General features: G+C 45.5%; 1 pseudogene; it reads right to left on the reverse strand.

Moving 5' to 3' along the window:
* LOC134927235 (serum paraoxonase/arylesterase 2-like) overlaps nt 1-16641 on the reverse strand; it is a 135074-nt pseudogene that overhangs the window by 43377 nt on the left and 75056 nt on the right.

The following is a 16641-nucleotide window of genomic DNA, read 5'->3' on the forward strand; positions in this document are numbered from 1 at the left end:
GAAAAAACCAGACTCCCAACTGACTATTCAAACATTTGAATCTCCCCCAAAGTCTTCAAGATGACTCTGCCATCATGTTCAAGAGGTTGGCATACCATGATCTTGGCTAGTCTGGTGCACTGAAGATTACTGGAACACATGCCCTTTTGGATTTTTTTTTTAGATCCAATGTAGCATATTTATCAAGATAAAGAGATAAAATAACCAATAGTTTCACATGTCCAGCATGGCAACCACCAGGAACGCCTCTGAATCCCTTGTTCTCCTTCAGCATTAGTCCATCTTGTGGATTATCCGTGAAACCTTAGTCTCTACCTCTGGTTGGTTGACTCCACTTTTATGATTGGAGAGACCACACCCCTGTGATGAATGATATACTTCTGGAGGAAATTGGCCTCCCTATTGTCCAATTCATGGAATGAAGACTGCAGAAACTGTATGAACATCCTAGCAGGCTGGCATCTGTGGTCACTAAGATACAGTACCAGAGTGAGAAGTGACGACCCTTATTGATATCTATCGATCTCAACCACTATATGAGGGCCGGTCGAGTAACAATGTGAAATCTACCCACTAAGAATGGGTTAAATCTGGGTAACCTGAGTAGAGTTTCATTCTGAATGTTCATGCGTAGCTATATGTAAACTGCCCTGCTTCCAAAGTAGATACCACTTAACCATATGAACCACAAAATAGAAGTAATACTTCCTTGAGCGAGGCTTGACTAGTCTCTGAATCTTTTTCTCTGGCAAAAAGACTCTCTGAAGTCTGGTGGCAAAGAGGAGACCCAGAGAAAATCATGGTCTGGGCCAGAGCTAGAGTACATTTTGATAGTCTATGATCCAGCATCTTCATGGTTATCTACAACAGGAGCAAAAAAGAAAGATACAGATATGATTTTCATCACAGTGGAAATCTACAATAGTAATCCTGGTGCTACCCCAGTTTGGAATTTGAAGATATGCATTTTCTTTATGTCCACTGAATCTAGAAAACTCATCCATACATTGGATGACAGATCTTCGATATGGATTGTTTAGGGTCTTCAAATTTTTGCACAAGAAAAGGGTTATAGTAAAAGCCTACATATTCTTGCCCCTTTGTGACTGTGACTGGATCAATCATTTCTGAAGAAACAATGGACTTGATGGCAACAATATGAGCCATCCTTCTGATTCCAACTCTTGGAACGCTGTGAAGAAAAAAAATAAAATGGGTGGAGAATTAGTCTATTTCTAGTATACCGCACACCCATACGACTGACAAGGATCTTGTCCACTGGTCACAAAGAACAAGAGGAGGGGCTCCCACCACAGCCTTGCTGGTTGGAAAGAGACCCATCATGCTTTTTTTTTTTTAGCAAGTATGGCAGCTGAAAACTTGCTTGACTGAACTGGTCTTTCCCTCAGTTGATCCACTCATGGTAAAGGGAGGGGACCCTTGAAGAGGAAAAATCTTGATCTGCTTGGAACTGAAATTATCAGAATATTTGATCCTTTGGCCTGGGAACATTCACAGGACGTGACCTTCTATAAAAGGTATCGACACCAGAATTGTAAAATTTCAAACCTTCCCAAGTATTCATAGCGAATACTGTACTACCAAATAAAACAGTACCCAAATAAGACTAAGGAGAGAATAGTATCACCTATGAATATCAATGAAACTTTTACATTTCAAATGTAATTAACCATATGAGTGTCCAGAAATGGAATACTGTCTTCTACTTTCTCTTTCTAAAGCATTCATTGGAAGGATAGCACTTGACTCCAGTTGCTTTGGATGTCATATTGTTCAATTCAGGAACAAAAAGTCAGCTTTAACTGATTCAAGTCTCTTTGGACTTAGCTTCCAAGGATTTCAACCAATGTCAGTCTGGCAGCCACAACTAATGTGCTGGGATCCTGGTAATCTACGACTACTATCAGGGACAACCTCACCCAACGATTCTGATCTTTTTCTTACCAGATTGTAGGACCTTACTAATCAGCTCCGCAGCCTTGTGCTTCTTCTGCAGCAAAAATATATTTTAGTGACCTCCGGTTTCTTACTTGTGATTTTCTTTTAAATTAGCAGCATTTAGAATTGGAATTGTGGTAGACCAATAAAGGTGGGCAATGGGGGCATCCACCTTGGGTGGGATTTCAAGTATGTTAGTATCCATTTCAGGAAGAGGACATCATTGGAAGATGAAAACGGCTGTCAGGTTGCGGTTAGACGTCTCCTAAAAGCTCAGGCAATTGTGGAAAAGAGAAGTGAAACCAAGAGCTTCTTTTACATTTTGAAAAAGAATAAAGAAATGACTCAAGGAAACGGTTCCTAGACTTTTGAATAATAAGGGCCTGAAAAAAGTGACTGATTACTACTAAAGAGTTACAGAAAGTGAGGCGCTTAAAACTAATGGAGGGATATATCAAAGCTTGGAGATAGATAACCTGGAGAAAGTACCAGCTCAACAGCTCCTAGCTGTCATAGACAGGCTGTGTTTGAAGAATGACAGGAGTTGATTGGCTGGTACTACATCTCTCTCCTAGCTATGATAATCTGCCCCTTAGTGCCCACTCCAGCACGAGCTATCTATACCAGAGGCAGCAGTGTCCCCCACAGTGGAAGAAAAAAATTGCTGCCGACGTTTTCCTCTAACTCACAACTCATCATGAAAAGACAAAGCTGTAGTAAAAGACAGTAAATACTTTTTATTGGTTGACATGGCAATTCCATTTCCACTGTACAATCCTGATGCCACTTCTCTGACATCACCCGGACTGTAATACACCACGTTTGTCCACGTTAATCCAATTAACATTTCCATGACTTTCAGTTTGAAATCCAAGAAGTAATAATCATTAGTGGCATAGAAGCTCTCAGGTCCAACTGCAACAATGTCATTGACACTGAAAAAAAAAAAAAAAAAAATGTAAGAAAACAATATATATTATATATAGTATTATAATACAATTGTATATCAATTTGCTCAGTCAGTGTTAAAGCAGCTCCAGCAAAATGTACCCATTTTTCACTTACATCAAATTACCAAAAATTGCGCTATGCATTACATATTTTACTAGTTAACAGGGCCAGACTAAGGGGCAACTAACTTGTAAGGTCCCTACCAATACAACTGTCACTAAGGTATGTTGGTGATGGTCTTAAAAATGTATAATGTGTAAATACTGTAATTCCAGCATAGTGCCCCACATTTCACATTATGCCACAAAGAAACCCCACAGTGCCCCCAATGCTGGTGATATAGCTATATATGGGGGCCCCTGGGTGACCGCCCCGGCTGCACTGTTGTTAATCCGGTTCTGCTAATAAAGGACCTGCCAGGTCTCCTCAATGTCTTCCCGCTGCTCCACCCTGACCCGTCCCCCCCTTCTTTTCCACCCCAACCACTCTCTACCTTCTGCTCTGCCTCACTCAGTCCCACTGCAGCTAGTAATTACCTTTCTGCCCTCCCTTATTTGCCCCGTCCGCCGCTCTACACCACCCACCCCTTCCCTTTCTGCCTCGCCATCTGTCACCTCCACCTGCTTCCTGCTCTGCCCCCGGTCTATCCTGCCCCCATACTTACTCCTGTTACCGGAAGTACGGTGGGTCCTCCTCTTCTCTGGCACTAGGACTGTCCTATCTCCCTAGCAGTGGGAGCCATTGGACTGTTGGGAGTCGAGATAGACCTTAGCAAATTACTATATAGATTGTTATTATAGTCATTGATGTGAGGAGCAAGAGTGGGGAGTGGGACCACAGTGAGGGTAACATACGTGGGAGTAGAAGAATCTCTCTCTAAAAAAAAAAGGGGGAGAATTCAATTAGCCATGGGTCTTACCACTGACTTTTAGCTCTCACATTCAGTGGGCCTAATTCAGACCTGATCGTAGCCGTGCAAAATGATCAGCCACCCTGACATGTGGTGGGACGCTCAGCACAGGGTTAGTCTGCCCCCGCATGTCTGGCCCTCACAGGTACAAAAGCATCGCACGGCGGCAATGGCTTTTGTACCTGAAGAGTAGCTCCCTACCAGCGCATCTCCTGCGCGCTGGCAGGGAGCTACCAGTCACTCTCCAGGTCGCAGCGGCTGCGTGCGACATTACGGCAGCCGCCGCAGCCCACCCCCCGCATGGTCCAGGCACGCCTGCATTGCCCGGACTGCACCCCCAAAACGGCGGCCCAATACCTCAAGCCCACCCAGCGAACGCCGTTGCCTATTAATATGGCAGAGGCGATCGCTGGACTGAGATGCTGATAGCACTGTGGCGCCAGCGCAATTCAGACCTGATCGCCCGCTGTGCGAAAAAGCAGCAATCAGGTCTGAATTAGGCCCAGTGTCCGGAGCTATTCAATTATATCCAGTGGCAAATCCCGCGGCTAATGCACAAAAAGGCATGGATTCTGGGATAAGTGTCTGGAGAATTACTGCGCACAGTAAAGGTGCACTTAACGCAAATGTCTGTTTGTACCCTCCTGGGGTGCAGACTGAAATCCGTGTTCAGTGCACTCTTGGGGCTTACAGCAGACAAGGAAGTGAATAATACTCAGCTCTAAACCTGTGAGCTAAAAGCCCGCTGTATGTTCTGCGACTAACTGAATTTCCCCAAAGAGTTGAAAGATTTGATGGTAGAAACCTGTGTGATACCCCGGGACTTACGAGACATGTAGCAGCCTGAAGGGTGAACTGCATGGCCCAAGTCTAGGGGAACTCTTATAGACCACTCTACTGAGAGGGGGGGGATTAATCGCAGGACTCGGAACTGTCGGCAGCACAGGTTCACAGCGTTATGGTCTGCCCCTTCCCTACTGGAACATCATGTCAATTAAAGGGAGGAGGGGCGTGGTCAGTGCCCCAGACCAATCTGACTGCCCACTGCAAGGACGGGAAGAGGAGTAAAGCTCAAGAGCAGAGGGTTTAAAGGGCGGAGTACTGCGTGGGAAGCTGTGCAGTCCGTCAGGACAAGTGCCGGAGGAGCGTGAAGTGGCTCCATACTTGGCCGCAGCAGCATCCTGACAGTGGCAGACACTACAGCAGCGACAGCGGAGCCTCAGGAGCTGAGCAGTAAAAGATAGTGTGTGTGTTCGTTACCAATATACCCCACAGAGCTCTGCCTTCTTTAAGTTCTAACTTACCAGCTAGCGTACTTTGGGATCTATTCATGAAGCAGTGAAGAGTGGAGAAGTGAGCCAGTAGAGAAGTTGCCCATGGCAACCAATCAGCATTGAAGTAACATTTATAATTTGCATACTATATAATTGTATGTTGCAGCTGATTGGTTGCCATGGGCAACTTCTCCACATGCTCACTTATCTACTCTTTTCATTGCTTTATGAATAGACATTCTTTCCAGCCAGTGTCATTACAAAACAGCATTTTGCTCCTCAGTGCGGCAGGATCAGATGGGAGAAAAGTCAATAGACAGCGCCGCCTAGTGCTCAAAGTTCAGACTGCAGCCCTGGCCATTCCACCCAGGTTAAACTGTACAGTATATATAAATGCTCAACTCCAAACTGAAAATCTAGTGAGTTTGGACAATATATATACACACACAGACACTCACTTTTGCAAAAGAAAAGAAAAAAAGACCAGCACTCACGTTTTGATGCTGAAAAGAAAAAAAGGGGTTTATTCCTTACAGAAGAAACATCTGGACATGATCCTAAGCCTACAGCCCGACGACCGTTTTAACTCTCCGTGGTTTTCGTCAGGGGCCCTGACGAAAACCACGGAGAGTTGAAACAGCCGTCGGGCTGTAGTACTAGGATCATGTCCAGATGTTTCTTCTGTAAGGAATAAACCCCTTTTTTCTTTTCATCATCAAAACGTGAGTGCTGGTCTTTTTTTCTTTTCTTTTGCAAAAGTGAGTGTCTATCAATTTCCAGGACCCTGCACCACCATGTCAATTTTATTTGATTTTTACTGAGTGCGGTCATTTTGCTATGATATACACATACACACACACATACATAGACCTGGTCATGTGACTCCATCCAAGAGTGGTTATGTACCCTGGGCCCAGGTAATAGGACACAAATTGATCTAAGTGGAAGGTATACTGCTGAGATATCTATGTTATCTGACTTGTCATGTTTTGATTTAAAGATGTAATTGATGCTTAAGGTGACAGATGTTCACTGTTCTTTTCAGTTAATATATGAGATTAGTTTCACTTGTCTATTTACCGAACACCCGGATCCTGTAGAACAGGATCCAGCCAGTGACAAACGGGATTTCAGTGTGGCACAGCCGCACTGTGTGAACATATACAGTGCATCCGGAAAGTATTCACAGCGCTTCACTTTTTCCACATTTTGTTATGTTATAGCCTTATTCCAGAATAAAATAAATTCATTTCTCTTACGTCCTAGAGGATGCTGGGGACTCCGTAAGGACCATGGGGTATAGACAGGCTCCGCAGGAGACATGGGCACCTATAAAGAACTTATAGTATGGGTGTGCACTGGCTCCTCCCTCTATGCCCCTCCTCCAGACCTCAGCTAGATCTTGTGCCCAGAGGAGATAGGGTGCATTACAGGGAGCTCTCCTGAGTTTTCTGTGTAAAAGAATTTTGTTAGGTTTTTTATTTTCAGGGAGCACTGCTGGCAACAGACTCCCTGCGTCGTGGGACTGAGGAGAGAGAAGCAGACCTACTTAAAGATAGGATCTGCTTCTTAGGCTACTGGACACCATTAGCTCCAGGGGGAGTCGGAACACAGGTCTCACCCTGGGGTTCGTCCTGGAGTCGCGCCGCCGTCCTCCTCGCAGAGCCGGAAGATAGAAGCCGGGTGAGTATGAGAAGAAAAGACTTCAAGGTGGCAGAAGACTTCAGATCTTCATGAGGTAAGCCATTGCTCCCACACAACACACACAGGCACAGATGGGTGCAGGGGGGGCGCCATGGGCAGCAATAAACCTAGTTTTTGGCACAAATATATATATTAGGCTGCGGAGGCAGCAAATAGACGATCCCCCGCCATTTTTATGAAATTGAAGCGGGACCGAAGCACGCCGCTGGTTTGGGCGGAGCTTGATCCATCAGCACTAACCAGCGCCATTTTCTCCACAGAAGCTGCAGAGAACTCTGGCTCCCCGGACTCTCCCCTGCTGAACGCATCAGATGACTGAAAAAAAGAGGAGGGGGGCACATTTCAAGCGCAGTGAGTGGGAATAGCATTGGATATATCTATATATATATATATATATATATATATATATATATATATATATATATATATATACATATATACACAAATCCACAAAAGAAGCCGCTTCTCACTTACATATAAATAGAACGCTGGTGCTCGGTTAGTATAATCATATAAAAAAGTTCCAAGGATAACCACCAGAGCGATTAGACCCAGATAAACCAGCACACTGCTTGAATGCAAAGAAGTGTTTTACTTGTTCAGCAAAAAAATATAGATTTTTCTTAAAAAAGAAGGCAGCAAGCATATGGCACACATGGTGATAGCAGCATGTAAATAAATCAATGAATACTTAACATTCCGACAGCTGTTTCGACTATCTTCTTCATGGGAATGAATAAAGTGACATAGTGCTGCACACTGCCAACCGCAGTGTCAGTTTCCAAAGTGACATGTGCCATATATATATATATATATATATATATATATATATATATATATGTAAATGGCTGTATAGCAAACAGCGGCACTCAGAGACTGACAAAGCCAAATGAAAATAAAGTGCTGGTGCTTTTTATTCCATGTTGCTGGCTACATATTCCAACGTTTCGGGGCACGTAGGCCCCTTTTTCAAGGTGAGCCAAAATACAGAGTGACAAGAAAAACATAAAACAGTTACCTTTATGGTGAAGGAGACCCACGAGTGGGAAGGACAGCAGCGTGCGGGGGAGCGTGGTGGTTCCGTCCCGGGTGTGATGACGAGTGTGCGCCGTGTGCACGTGATCCTCCTGCGCGTCACGGACCATCGCGTTGCCATGGCAGCCCGACGCCACGGTTGTCCTGGATGCTTGTGGCTGACGCGAGTGTCAGGGTCGCGAAGGAGGAGTGAATTGGGCTAGGGAAGTGCAATAGTGCAAAGTTAGTGTTGCAGAGATGGAAGAAACATTTGAAATATAACATCAAATTAAGAAACATGGCTGTCTGAAATGATTGAAAGCGGCATCTATTATTGCCTGATGTAAAGACGTCACTTACATTTATAGACATACATAAACAATGGCAATAAATTGAAATGGTAAATACAAGAAAACCATTAAATTGAGCCGATTAGAGACATGTTTGGTGGTCTTTGACCCAGAAGTTTGTGGATAATTTTTCGACTATAGTGAGTTATGGACATTTGGAGGGGTTATTTGGATGGATGACTGCTCAATGGGGAGCAATGTGTCCCCCTCCTTTGCCAACGTGTTCATGCTAAAGGAAGAAAAGGCAATGTTCTTTAACAGTGGTGAATATACACAGTACATATTACATTACTCCATATATATATATATATATATATATATATATATATATAGAGGACGTCTTCCTATTATGGACTGGCGGCAAGGAGAAATTTGAAATGTTTATCGCCAGTATTAACAACAGACGTTCACCTATTAAAGTCACATCCCAGAGTGATTCCAGTAAGTTAAATTATCTGGATGTGAATGTTCTTATCTCGAACAACAACATAAGTACTGAGGTATATCAGAAACCCACTGATAAGAATACCCTTCTGCGTTACAACAGCCATCATCCCATAGCCCTGAAACGGGGGCTACCAAAGTCTCAATACATTAGAGCAGCCAGAATCACCAGCGATCCTGCCAAACTCGAAGCAACCCTAAAGAATGTAACCGAAAGGTTCAAAAGCAGAGGGTACAACAGCGGAACACTACGTGAATGTGAGCCAAAAACAGCAACAATGAACAGAGAAGATCTCCTGAAACCTAAAAACAAGAACGAACAGGCCATTATACCATTCGTGTCACAATACAATACTTCCAGTGCTGTGGTTCCACGGGCCCTCAAAGCCCTCTGGCCTATTGTTACAACGGATAAAAACTTGACCGATTTACGGAATAAAAGGCCTATGATGTGTCATACCAAAGGAAAAAGCATAAAAGAGTACGTGGTCCACTCAGACATCACAGGGTTTGATTCCATACCAGCCCCCAACTTCTTAACCAAATCAGCAGGCTGCTATAAATGCCTAGGGTGTGAAACCTGTAAATTTATGACCACAGGCTCTAAATTCACATCCACCTCGACGGGAGCAACGTATAACATCAAACATGTGCTTACTTGCACAACAACACATGTTGTCTATGTAATTACATGCCCATGAAAGTACCAATATGTGGGTAAAACTATACGCAACGCTAGGGAACGCTTTGCATTACATAGATCTGCACTAAAATCAGCACTTTCAACCAAGAAGTCTGAACAACCGGTTGCCAGACACTATTTGGACAAGCATCATACGTTAAAGGATCTACAGTTTCAAATTATAGATCATATACCTTCCAACTTAAGAGGTGGCGATAGAGCCGGTACTTTACTTAAACGGGAGGCTACCTGGATGTTTAAATTGGACACCGTCAGACCAAAGGGTCTTAACGACAGAATACAATGGAGCGTTTTCTAAAATAAACCCTCATATCCGCAGTCATCCATCCAAATAACCCCTCCAAATGTCCATAACTCACTATAGTCGAAAAATTATCCACAAACTTCTGGGTCAAAGACCACCAAACATGTCTCTAATCGGCTCAATTCAATGGTTTTCTTGTATTTACCATTTCAATTTATTGCCATTGTTTATGTATGTCTATAAATGTAAGTGACGTCTTTACATCAGGCAATAATAGATGCCGCTTTCAATCATTTCAGACAGCCATGTTTCTCAATTTGATGTTATATTTCAAATGTTTCTTCCATCTCTGCAACACTAACTTTGCACTATTGCACTTCCCTAGCCCAATTCACTCCTCCTTCGCGACCCTGACACTCGCGTCAGCCACAAGCATCCAGGACAACCGTGGCGTCGGGCTGCCATGGCAACGCGATGGTCCGTGACGCGCAGGAGGATCACGTGCACACGGCGCACACTCGTCATCACACCCGGGACGGAACCACCACGCTCCCCCGCACGCTGCTGTCCTTCCCACTCGTGGGTCTCCTTCACCATAAAGGTAACTGTTTTATGTTTTTCTTGTCACTCTGTATTTTGGCTCACCTTGAAAAAGGGGCCTGCGTGCCCCGAAACGTTGGAATATGTAGCCAGCAACATGGAATAAAAAGCACCAGCACTTTATTTTCATTTGGCTTTGTCAGTCTCTGAGTGCCGCTGTTTGCTATACAGCCATTTACCTGCATTAACTACTCCAGAAGGCACCTGAGCAGTTTTTTTCACTTTGAGGAGAGTGCCGATCCGCCACCAGTCGCTATATATATATATATATATATATATATATATATATATATATATATATATATATATATATATATATATATATATATATATATATATATATATATATATATATATGTTTTCCAGTGTCAGTTTGGCGCTGGGTGTGTGCTGGCATACTCTCTCTCGGTCTCTCCAAAGGGCCTGGTTGGGGAATTGTCTAGCTATATCCCTGTGTGTGTGGGGGGTCGGTACGTGCGTGTCTGCATGTCTGAAGTGGAAGGCTTATCAAAGGAGGAGGTGGAGGAGATGAGTGGTGTGTCCCCGTCGGTAGTGCCGACTCAGGAATGGATGGATATGTGGCATATGTTAAATGCAAGTGTAGCATCATTGCATAAGAGGCTAGACAAAGCAGAATCCAGGGAGACATCAGGGGGTCAATCCACGGATTGGACTGACTCACAGGGCCCGTCAGGGTCTCAAAAGCGTCCCTTGTCACAAATTGTGGACACAGATACAGACACGGACTCTGATTCCAGTGTCGACTATGATGATGCTAGATTGCACCCTAGGGTGGCAAAAACTATTCAGTATATGATTATTGCAATAAAAGAGGTTTTGCATATCACAGACCCCTCTGTTCCTGACACGAGGGTGCGCATGTATAAGGAAAAGAAACCTGTGGTAAACTCCATCTCATGAACTTAATGAGTTATTTGAAAAAGCTTGGGAATCTCCAGATAAGAGACTGCAGATTCCCAAAAGGGTTCATATGGCGTACCCTTTACCTACACAGGACAGGGCACGTTGGGAATCCTCTCCCATAGTGGACAAGGCTCTAACACGCCTGTCCAAGAAGGTGGCGCTGCCGTCTCCAGATACAGCGGCCCTCAAGGACCCTGCGGACCGCAGGCAGGAGACTACATTAAAGTCTATTTATACACATACTGGTACTTTACTTAGACCGGCAATTGCGTCGGCATGGGTATGTAGTGCAGTTGCAGCTTGGGCAGATACCCTGTCAGCTGACCTTGACACCCTAGATAGGGATACTATTTTGCTAACTTTAGCACATATTAAAGACGCAGTCTTATATATGAGAGACGCTCAATGAGAATGGCTATTTCAGCGAGACGATCCTTATGGACCCGCCAATGGACAGGTGATGCGGATTCAAAAAAAGCATATGGAGGTTTTACCCTATAAGGGTGATGTGTTGTTTGGGGATGGGCTCGCGGACCTGGTTTCCACAGCTACCGCAGGTAAATCTACCTTTTTACCTTTTGTTCCCCAACAGCAAAAGAAAACTCCACAGTATCAGATGCAGTCCTTTCGGTCGCAAAAGCCCAGAAGAGGTCTGGGCTCCTCCTTCCTTGCCAGAGGTAAGGGTAGAGGGAAAAGAACACCTGCCGCGGCGGGTTCCCAGGAACAGAAGTCCTCCCCGGCTTCTACTAAATCCACCGCATGATGCTGGGGCTCCCCTGCGGGAGTCCGCACCGGTGGGGGCACGCCTTAGACTCTTCAGCCAGGTCTGGGTTCGGTCAGACATAGATCCTTGGGCGATGGAGATAGTTTCCCAAGGCTACAGGCTGGAATTCGAAGAGGTGCCCCCACGCCGATTTTTCAAGTCGGCCTTACCAGCTTCTACCCCAGAGCGGGAAGTAGTGTTAGCTGCAATTCAAACGCTGTGTCAACAGTAAGTGATTATAGGGGTTCCCCTGAGCCAACAGGGAAAAGGGTACTATTCGACCCTCTTTGTGGTCCAGAAGCCGGATGGTTCGGTCAGGCCCATTTTAAATTTAAAATCCCTAAATCTGTACTTGAAACGTTTCAAATTCAAGATGGTATCACTCCGAGCTGTAATAGCCAGCCTGGAAGGGGGGATTTTATGGTGTCATTGGACATAAAGGATGCTTACCTTCATGTCCCCATATATCCCGCTCATCAGGAGTACCCGAGATTCGCGGTACAGGATTGTCATTTCCAGTTTCAGACGTTGCCGTTTGGTCTTTCAACGGCCCCGAGGATTTTCACCAAGATAATGGCGGAAATGATGGTGATCCTGCGCAGGCAAGGAGTCACAATTATCCCATGCTTGGACAATCTCCTGATAAAGGCAAGATCAAAAGATCAATTACTGAAGAACGTGTCACTCTCTCTGAGAGTGCTCCAGCAACACGGTTGGATTCCCAATCTGCCAAAGTCACAGTTGGTTCCAACAACTCGACTATTGTTCCTAGGCAGGATACTAGACACGGAACGAAAGAAGGTTTTTCTCCCGTTGGAAAAAGCCCAGGACCTCCAGAACATGGTCAGGGACCTGCTAAAGCCAAAAAGAGTGTCAGTTCATCAATGCACTCGAGTTCTGGGGAAAATGGTGACAGCCTATGAGGCCATTCCCTTCGGCAGGTTCCATGCGAGGACGTTTCAATGGGACCTTCTGGACAAGTGGTCCGGGTCCCATCTACAAATACATCAGAAAATAACACTTTCCCCCAGGGCCAGGGTGTCTCTCCTATGGTGGCTGCAAAGTGCTCACCTTCTAGAGGGTCGCAGGTTCGGCATTCAGGACTGGGTTCTGGTAACCACGGACGCGAGCCTCCGAGGATGGGGAGCAGTCACCCAAGGAAGAAACTTTCAAAGACTATGGTCAAGCCAGGAGTCCTGTCTGCACATCAACGTGCTGGAATTAAGGGCCATATACAACGGCCTTCGACAAGCGGAGGGTCTTCTTCGCAACCTACCAGTTCTGATTCAATCAGACAATGTCACAGCCGTGGCTCATGTGAACCGCCAAGGCGGGACAAGGAGCAGAGTCGCGATGGCGGAAGCCACCAGGATTCTTCGCTGGGCGGAAAATCACGTATGCGTTCTGTCAGCTGTCTTCATTCCGGGAGTGGATAACTGGGAAGCAGACTTCCTCAGCAGACACGATCTCCATCCAGGAGAGTGGGGACTTCATCAAGAAGTCTTTGCAGAGATAACGGGTCTCTGGGGAGTTCCTCAAATAGACGTGATGGCGTCACGCCTCAACAAGAAGCTTCGGAGGTACTGTGCCAGGTCATGGGACCCTCAGGCAATAGCAGTAGACGCTCTGGTAACGCCATGGGTGTTCCAGTCGGTCTATGTGCCTCTGCCTCTCATCACAAAGGTGTTGAGGATCATAAGACGGAAGAGTGTACAGACAATACTCATTGTTCCAGACTGGCCTCGAAGGGCCTGGTACTCGGATCTTCAGGAGATGCTCGCAGAAGATCCTTGGCCTCTTCCGCTAAGGTAGTACCTGTTACAGCAGGGACCCTGCATGTTCAAAGACTTACCGCGGTTACGTTTGACGACATGGCGGTTGAACGCCGGATCCTAGCTGAGAAGGGTATTCCGGAGGAGGTCATACCTACTCTAATAAAAGGCTAGGAAGGTGGTGACGGCGAAACATTATCACCATATCTGGAGGAAGTATGCATCTTGGTGTGAAGCCAAGAATGCGCCTACGGAAGATTTCCACCTGGGCAGTTTTCTCCACTTTCTACAGACAGGAGTGGATATGGGCCTGAAGTTAGGCACTGTTAAGGTACAGATTTCGGCCTTATCAATATTCTTTCAGAAGGAATTGGCTTCTCTTCCAGAAGTCCAGACTTTTGTGAAGGGAGTGCTACACATCCAGCCTCCTTTTGTGGCCCCAGTGGCGCCATGGGACCTGAACGTGGTGTTACAGTTCCTTAAGTCACACTGGTTTGAACCCCTTACAACGGTTGAGTTGAAATTTCTCACCTGGAAGGTGGTCATGTTATTGGCCTTAGCTTCGGCAAGGCGGGTGTCTGAATTGGCGGCATTGTCTCACAAGAGCCCCTACTTGATTTTTCATGTGGATAGAGTAGAATTGAGGACTCGACCTCAATTTTTACCTAAGGTGGTGTCTTCATTTCATATGAACCAACCTATCGTGGTGCCTGTGGCTACGAGTGACTTGGAGGATTCCATGTCCCTGGATGTAGTCAGGGCCTTAAAGATTTATGTAGCCAGGACGGCTAGAATTAGGAAAACAGAGGCTCTGTTTGTCCTGTATGCAGCCAACAAGACTGGCGTGCCGGCTTCAAAGCAGACTATTGCTCGCTGGATCTGTAACACGATTCAGCAGGCTTATGTTACGGCTGGATTGCCGTTACCACATTCAGTATAGGCCCACTCCACTAGGAAGGTGGGCTCTTCTTGGACGGCTGCCCGAGGCGTCTCGGCATTACAGCTTTGCCGAGCGGTGACTTGGTCGGGTTCAAACACTTTTGCTAAATTCTACAAGTTTGATACCCTGGCTGATGAGGACCTAACATTTGCTCAGTCGGTGCTACAGAGTCATCCGCACTCTCCCGCCCGATTGGGAGCTTTGGTATAAACCCTATGGTCCTTATGGAGTCCCCAGCATCCTCTAGGACGTAAGAGAAAATAAGATTTTAAACCTACCGGTAAATCTTTTTCTCCTAGTCCGTAGAGGATGCTGGGCGCCCGTCCCAGTGCGGAAAATCTGCAAGACTTGTATTATAGTTATTGCTTACATAAGGGTTATGTTACAGTTGGAATCGGTCTTGGACCGATGCTGTTGTTTGTTCATACTGTTAACTGGTTTGGGGTATTCCAGGTTATATGGTATGATTGGTGTGGGCTGGTATGAATCTTGCCCTTAGATTAACAAAATCCTTTCCTCGTATTGTCCATCTCCTCTGGGCACAGTTCTCTAACTGAGGTCTGGAGGAGGGGCATAGAGGGAGGAGCCAGTGCACACCCATACTAAAAGTTCTTTATAGGTGCCTATGTCTCCTGCGGAGCCCATCTATACCCCATGGTCCTTACGGAGTCCCCAGCATCCTCTACGGGACTAGGAGAAAAAGATTTAAGGGTAGGTTTAAAATCTTATTTTTTTCCCCTCAAAATTCTACACACAAAACCCCACAATGATAACTTGAAAGTTTGAGATTTTTGCAAATTTATTAAAAAAAAAAAAATCACATGTACATAAGTATTCACAGCCTTTGCCATGAAGCTCAAAATTGAGCTCAGGTACAGCCTGTTTCCACTGATCATCCTTGCGATGTTACTACAGCTTATTTGGAGTCTACCTGTGGTAAATTCAGTTGATTGGACATGATTTGGAAAGGCACATAAGGTCTATATAAGGTCCCAAACTTGACAGTGCATGTCTGAGCACAAACCAAGCATGAAGTCAAAGGAATTGTCTGTAGACTTCCGAGACAGGATTGTCTCGAGGCACAAATCTGGGGAAGGGTACAAAAAAAGATCTGCTGCTTTGAAGGTCCCAATGAGCACAGTGGCCTCCATCATCCATAAATGCAAGAAGTTCGGAAACACAGGACTCTTCTTAGAGCTGGCCGTCCGTCTAAACTGAGCGATCAGGGGATAAGGGCCCTAGTCAGGGCGGTGACCAAGAACCCGATGGTCACTCTGTCAGAGCTACAGCATTCCTCTGTGGAGAGAGGAGAACCTTCCAGAAGGACAACCATCTCTGCAGCAATCCACCAATCAGGCCTGTATGGTAGAGTGGCCAGACGGAAGCCACTCCTTAGTAAAAAGCACATGGCAGTCCGCCTGGAGTTTGCCAAAATGTACCTGAAGGACTCTCATACCATGAGAAACAAAATTCTCTGGTCTGATGAGACAAAGATTGAACTGTTTGGCATGGATGCCAGGCGTCATGTTTGGAAGAAACCAGGCACCGCTCATCACCAAGCCAATACCATCCCTACAGTGAAGCATGGTGGTGTAGGTATCATGCTGTGGGGATGTTTTACAGCAGCAGGAACTGGGAGACTTGTCAGGATAGAGGGAAAGATGAATGCAGCAATGTACAGAGACATCCAGGATGAAAACCTGCTCCAGAGTGCTCTTGACCTCAGACTGGGGTGACGGTTCATCTTTCAGCAGGACAACGACCTTAAGCACACAGCCAAGATATCAAAGGAGTGACTTCAGGACAACTCTGTGAATGTCCTTGAGTGGCCCAGCCAGAGCCTAGACTTGAATCCGATTGAACATCTCTGAAGAGATCTGATGGAGCTTGAGAGATGCTGCAAAGAGGAATGGGTGAAACTGCCCAATGATAGGTGTGCCAAGCTTGTCGTATCATATTCAAAAAGACTTGAGGCTGTAATTGCTGCCAAAGGTGCATCAACAAAGTATTGAGCAAACGCTGTGAATACTTATAAACATGTGATTTCTTAGTTTTTTTATTTTAATAAAGTTGCAAATATCTCAAAAAA

This window comes from Pseudophryne corroboree, chromosome 5, assembly GCF_028390025.1.
Source record: "Pseudophryne corroboree isolate aPseCor3 chromosome 5, aPseCor3.hap2, whole genome shotgun sequence".
NCBI classification, from domain to species: Eukaryota; Metazoa; Chordata; class Amphibia; order Anura; family Myobatrachidae; genus Pseudophryne; species Pseudophryne corroboree.